Below are 7,190 nucleotides of genomic sequence, written 5' to 3' on the forward strand. Positions count from 1 at the left end.
TATTTGTCAAATGGATTCTTCTGGCTCTACATATATGATGGGATTTGGGCATTTGGATCTTTTTACATGCCATGTTTGCGAGTAGGAGTTCTTAAACTTCTTGATAAATATTCCAAAATTAGATGAAACTTTTCTTTTCCGATACTGAAATTTGCAAATTTGACCATGTTATGTTAAAGAATTGAATGGGCGTGAAATTGTTGAGTTTTGTTGGTTCCTTTCAACTTTTTCTTTGTAACACCCCATTTTGGTTCCCATGCTTGTCAATTTTACAAAAACTTTTATCTTTTAGTTGATGCTCAAACCATTACTGAGAACTAAAATATTTTGCACCCTTTGCATTGGAATTTGCTACTTATTCTTATGTTAGAAATTGATTATTTGGAGAGGTTCTTTCTACCTGTAAGCAGATGATAAATAAAAGCATTAGACCTGTTAATTTCATGTACCTGTATGTTCTCAAGGCCACTTGTGAAAAATTGGATCTAGCCTTCGGGAGAGGTTCTTGAGTCCATTAATGCTAGCTGTCATACATGGAGTTTTTTTTTTTTTTGGTCAAAGGTCATACATGGAGTTTATTTGCGCATAATTCTTTGTTTTCAATGCATGCAAAAACTGCAGAACTAGAGATTGCTTGTTGCTTGTTTGACAAAATGCCAGACAGAGATGCTGTTTCTTGGAATGCAATGATTTCTGGTTACGCCTCCAAGGGAATGTGGAAGGAAGCATTTGAGCTGTTTGGAAAAAATGCAGGTCGCAGGTGTTAAATTGAATATTATAATTTGGAATACTAGCTGGAGTTGCTTGCAGTCAAGCAATTTTAGGAGGCGTTTGAGTTGCTTTCTGAGGTGAGAAGTTGTAGCATTCGTTTGGATTCAGTGGCAATGGTTATTGCTTTGGGTCAAGTTACCATATTGGGGCTATTAAATTAGGTAAAGAGATTCATGGCTCTGGAATTTGTAGCTTTTGTGATGGAGCTGATAATGTTAGAAATTTATCACTGTGTATTCCTGGTGCAGAGATCTTAGACATGGCTACATTTTATTTCAATAAATGAAAAGAATATAATGATGACTGGGAACTCCATGCTTTTTGGTTACACCAACATGAACTGATCTGAGGATGCATCCTTCCTACAACATGGGAAGGAGTTTATTGCTAATTTTGAGGTGTGTTGGATATAAGGATTATCTGTTGCCATGGAATACTCTTGTTGACATGCATGCAAGAGGTGGAAAAGTTTTAGAAGCTAAAGAAAGGGGTGTTGGATTCAATGAGCAGGGAGGGATCAAGTGACATATACTTGATTGCTGGGTTTAGAATACAAGGAGAGGGGCGATCAATATTAAAACTTTTTGATGAAAATGAACAAACATCATATTAAACCAAGCCATGGTGGCAGTTCTATCAGCAAGTAGCCATTTAAGCCTGGAACTGAAGGAAAAATGTATGGAAAGATGCCTAGTGCACATGGCATAGTTCCATGTTTGCAGAACTTTGCCTGCATGGGAGATGTTTAGTGATTCATGTAGCAAAGTCCGTTTTCTACGCGATTTCTATCAAGGGTGAAATCTAAAAAGATGTCAAATGAGTGGGAAATCTAGAAAGATGTTAAATGAGTGGAGGAGAGCACTTTGATTCCTATCTTTAAGAATAAAGGGGATAAAAAAATATATTATCAGGAATCCTATAGTTGCATAGCTAGGGCAGAGTTAGGAAATTGAGTCAATGGGATAAAAATTTTTTTATTTTATTCAATTTATAAGAAAAAAAATTGTATACAATAATAAATTATCTATTAAGAGAAAAAAAAATATAATAATGCATGTAACTTTTCAATAAATAACAATAATTAAGTAAATAAAAATAATTTCATAAAATAATAAATTTTTATTATAATTTTAAATTTGCAATTATCTTCAATAATTTTCATTTTCTATAAGTATTGTATGATTACTTTATTATTAATATTATTAAAGATATTTTTCTCAATATATATAATTAAAAAAATTGTTTAACAACTGATTTATCATTTGATTTCACAATTAAGTATTTATAATTTTTATAATAGAGTAATATACTTTCATCACTTATAGTTGCAAGTTGTAACAGATAATATCAATATCAATTTTATAAACAAATAAAATAAAAATATATAAATAAAAATTTACCAAATGAAATTGAGTTTTTCCACTAATTTTGTCTATTAGTTTTTTCCCCTGATAGTTCACCAAATAGACCCTTAAAAAGTTAAAATTAATGGTATTAAAAAAAAAAAAAAAAATCTATAGCCACTTTCTCTTTTTTAGGCTTTGTGCTAATGGACATGACACCAAAATGGCTTGTTGACTTGGATAACACCACATCATGTTGACAAGGATTTTCCTTAGGTTAAAAATGGGTAAAATATGTTGTTTTGTAATTTTCCTAGCCAATGAAATTATTAATTTATTTTCTACAAAGTAACTCATATAGTAACTTTATAATTAAATAGTTATCTTATAATTGGAGATATATCATTATAAAATAATTTTTTATAATTTTTCTTAAAATTTTTTTTTTTTAAAAGAGAACTTTGCTACTGATTTGCTAAAATAACTAATAACCAACAATACCATGAAAAAAAAGGTTTGAATTTGATTTTAATATAAATAATTGATAAATGGGAATATTGTAAAAAAAAAAATTGAATTTTTCAGATTTTGAAAATTATCAATTAAATCCTAAATTTTGAAAGGGGTTACAATTTTATCCTACCGTTTGTTGTGCTGTTAATGGGTTAACAACATGCCACGTAGGATGTAAGCTCAGTGCCATGTCAACTAGAAATAATTGTCAAAACAATCTAAACTTTTCAAATTATTACAATTCTACCCCAAACTTTAGAAATTACTAATTAAATCCTAAACTTTGAAAGGAATTGATATCATTTGTTACACCATTAAAAGGGATAACGTTGTGCCATATAGGACACTAGATTAGCACCATGCCAACCATTACTAATCCACAATACTGCACAAGCTTGCCCCTTTTTAATTTTTTGTTCAGAATTTCTTGTTTCACTACTTGCACTTCCACATTTCATATTCTTTTTGAATAAAATCGTGTCTCTATAATGAATCTCTCTCTCTCTTTGTGTATATCTGTGGCAGAAAAGTACATAGATGATCACTTAACCCTGTTTCATGGGAGACATGAACTTTGCCGGATGCTAGGACATGACACTTTTGCTAAGGTCTACCACATTCACAATTTGCAGATGGGAAAGAGAGTGTGGCGATAAAGGTGGTTAGCAAAGAGAAGGTGATTAAGGTTGGTATGATGGAGCAAATCATGAGGGAAATTGCTGTTATTTCTAGCAATTGATATTTGCTATCGATTTTTATCACAGTCGTGGCGTTTATCACCACGATTTGAAGCCAAAAATATCTTCTTCTTGATGAACATGACAGCATGAAGATTACAGAGTTTTGAACACGCTATTACCCCTTTTAATGGTGCAATTGCAATTCTATTTAAAGTTTAGAGTTTAATTGATAATTTTCAAAGTTTGGGATAAAATTGCAGCAATTTAGAAAGTTCAATTTTTTTTTTTGACAATTATCCTTAGTTGACATGGCGTTGAGCTGACATCTTATGTGTCATGTCATTACCCTATTAATGGTGCAACAAACGTAGGATACAGCTACAACTCCTTTCAAAATTTAGAGTTTAATTAGTAATTTTCAAAATTTGAGGTAAAATTGTAAAAGTTTAGAAAGTTCAAGTTTTTTTATAACAATTATCCCTTAATAAATTATAGATTTCAAATAACAATATTTAATTATTAAGAACTCATTAAAGTAAATTTTAAATAATATAATTTATAAAATATTTCAGATCCATACTTAAATAAGATGCTCTCTACATTAGTTATCATTGAGTGTGATGCCAAGGAGGTAGTTAATGCTATTCTTTCTCCTTAAGACTCCTCATTTGAATGGGGCTTGCTGATTCAAGATTGCAAACTTTTGCTTCACCAAGAATAGAATTATTCTCCGTTTTGGGTTAGAAAACAAGCTAATAGAATTGTTCATACTCTTGCTAAGGTATCCCATTGTTATGCTAGTCCATCTATTTAGATTTCTCTTCCGGTTGAGCATAATTCTTTTGTAATTGCTAATGCTTTGCCTTAATAAAACTTATTCTTTTCTTAAAAAAAAAAAAAAAAAACTCTTTACATTTATGAGGCTAATGTAAATTTATAACTCTAATCAATTGAAAAACTTATAATTTTATTGAATTTAAATCTCAAATTTAAATTCTCCATCCAAACAAATAGAGACCAAATGTAGCCACATATTCCTTTTTTTTTTTTTTAAGAAAAAAAAACAACAACAATCAAGTTATGCCCATTGATTTCTCTTTTCACAGTTTTCATCAATACTTCACTTAGTGCACAATTGTCTTCCTTAATCTATGCTAAAAGTTGATTAAGAGTTTAATAGACTTAGAATCCATCATTAGCTTAGCACAACATCATATATTACTATGAATGATGTAATGAATTATAAAGATATAATTATTTTAAATTTGATCTTATATAACATAAGTTTAATCATTTTTAAATTAAATATTTATATTGAAATTTATATATTCATTATTTAATATTATATATATTGATTAATTTTACAAAAATTTTAATACAAATATTTACTTTAATAATTATTAAACATATTTTTATATAGAATTAAGTTTATATTAGACCCATCCTAAATCAAATTGATCCAAAAACTTCTGTTTGATCTGAATCCTCCATTATAATAATGAAGTAATCGTGAGTCATCATGAGTGCTCGCCTATTGCCAAAAATTAATTCATGACTCACATCTAGGGTTGTGCATAGCTCTTGAGAGAACCGAATCGAACCGAAGAATCGTATTGAACTAATAAAAATAATATTGAACAGAATTTATTTTGATACTTTGATTTCTGGTTATTCACTAAGAACCGAACCGGAAACGTACCGAAACCGAACCATAACCGAACTGAGAATCGAATTTATACATATATTTTTCTATATTTTTTTAGATATATTATATACTTTCAATATAATTATATATATTTATATACGTATATATAATTATGAACTAAATACAACCTAATATTATAATTCATTTTTCTATATTTTTTTAATTTAAATTATAAATACATTAAATTACCTTTAATTCTTAATTATAAATATACTATTATCTTTTACACACACACACACACACATATATATATATATATATATATATATATATATATATATATATTAATTCTTAATTATATTTATATCTTATAGTTAAATATTATATGATTAATAAATAATTAAAATGTATATTATATGATATACTTATATTATTATATTATATAATATATTTAACCTAAATTATATACACACTTTATAGTAAAAGATTATATAATTTAGGTATAGCTAAAAGATATATTATATGATATATTATATATTAATAATCCAATTTAAAACTTAAATGCTAATTCAATAATGACTTTTTAAAGGAATAATTAAATAAAATTGTTTTAAGAACTAAGAACCAAACTGGAACCAGAACTAAAAAATTGAGAAGAGTACCGAACCGGAATTAAAATAATAAAAAATCGAACAGGAACCATACCAAAATTTCAGTTCGATTCTGATTCCTAGTCAAACCCCAAACCGAACCCGAACCAAACACTCCCACATCGTGCATTTCTTTTACGCGGTCGCTTGCTCACTTATATTTTTTTTTTCTTTCTTTCTTTTTTTCTTTTAACTAATACTCTCTCGCTTCATGAAAATAAGTTTATTTTTTTCACATAATTTTAAAAAGATATAATTAGAGTAATAAATTTTATTTAGCTTTTTTTCAAGTATACCCTTCACTCATATTATTTTATTAAAATTATTAAATTTTTCTTAGAATTGATAGCGAATTTTATTTTTTTAATATATATTAAATAGGTGCATATTACCGATTGCCTGAGGGTGTAGAGGGAGGGCCCTTTGCATTTTTCATAAATATATAATTTTGCTCAAACCTTTTGATGCGAAGGTGAAGCCATATGAGATTAGTTTGGATAAATGTTCCTTTTGGGTTCATCTTTGTAATGTTCGTTCCAATTACAAAGATCATTTGTTTCTCTTGTACATTGCTAGTAAAGTGGGTAATATGCTTGAAATGAAAGAATTTGATAAATTCAAATCAATAACGATTGATAGACCACTTAGGAGAGGTATTATGGTGTTGACAAATGGTAAGGGAAAAGATTAAATTTATTTCCCCTATGAGAAACTTCATAATTTTTGCTATAGTTGTGGCTTCATGGATCATGTATTGGATGAATGTGAATGTCATACCCTACCTGTGACATCCCTTACCCGTCTACAGTGTAGCCGAGTAAGATATGCCACACAGTGTGCTGAAGCAACAAATCTTATTTTATTACAATTTATCCTTTTCTTAATTTATTTATTTATCACAAAGTGAAATTTATGTCATTTAATTTATTTATTGAAATTTTGAATTAATTTAAGGTTCCGAAAATTTTACAGAAAATCAGGCAGAATGCCGGCTAAAAATGGAGAAAACAGTTTTTCGGACCCTGTAGAAAACACTTCCAATAATTGTTCAAATCCACAACTCTAAATATATCATCATTTCTCAATAAATTTCTCATCAAATTCTCAATAATTCCTCAATTTGTCATTCATTCATTTCATATCAAAATCATACTTAGATTATGAATAAATACTCAAATTTTATCCATAAACACAAATTTACAGATAATCACATTAATACAAAATTACATTACAGAAGTTTTAAATATACATAATAAAATAAAAGTTTAATTATAAAGTTTACAAAAATTACAAAATACAAAATGTAACCTGGTGTCCTACCAAATGCATTGTAGCCTGAGAAGTGACACAGGACACTAGCAGATTTGATCCTCACCCGGATTCAGGTCTACTGGGATCACGCTCCATATCTCTAGTACCTACGCATGGCAAAAGCAACGCGCTAAGCAATACTGCTTAGTGGTGCCAATAATAAAATAAAAAGAGCTAAAAAGAAACAGACATGCAGTGTATATGTTGATTTCTCATATGGACAAATTTTTGATAATTATCTGTAGTATTATTTATTTGGTACTTTTTACTTTAATAT

General features: G+C 28.5%; 1 pseudogene; it reads left to right on the top strand.

The window, feature by feature from the left end:
• Positions 1–241: 241 nt before the first annotated feature.
• On the top strand, positions 242–1,635 carry LOC131174603 (pentatricopeptide repeat-containing protein At1g71490-like; annotated as a pseudogene).
• Positions 1,636–7,190: the final 5,555 nt, after the last annotated feature.

The sequence above is a fragment of the Hevea brasiliensis genome, chromosome 16, assembly GCF_030052815.1.
Source record: "Hevea brasiliensis isolate MT/VB/25A 57/8 chromosome 16, ASM3005281v1, whole genome shotgun sequence".
Taxonomy (NCBI): Eukaryota; Viridiplantae; Streptophyta; class Magnoliopsida; order Malpighiales; family Euphorbiaceae; genus Hevea; species Hevea brasiliensis.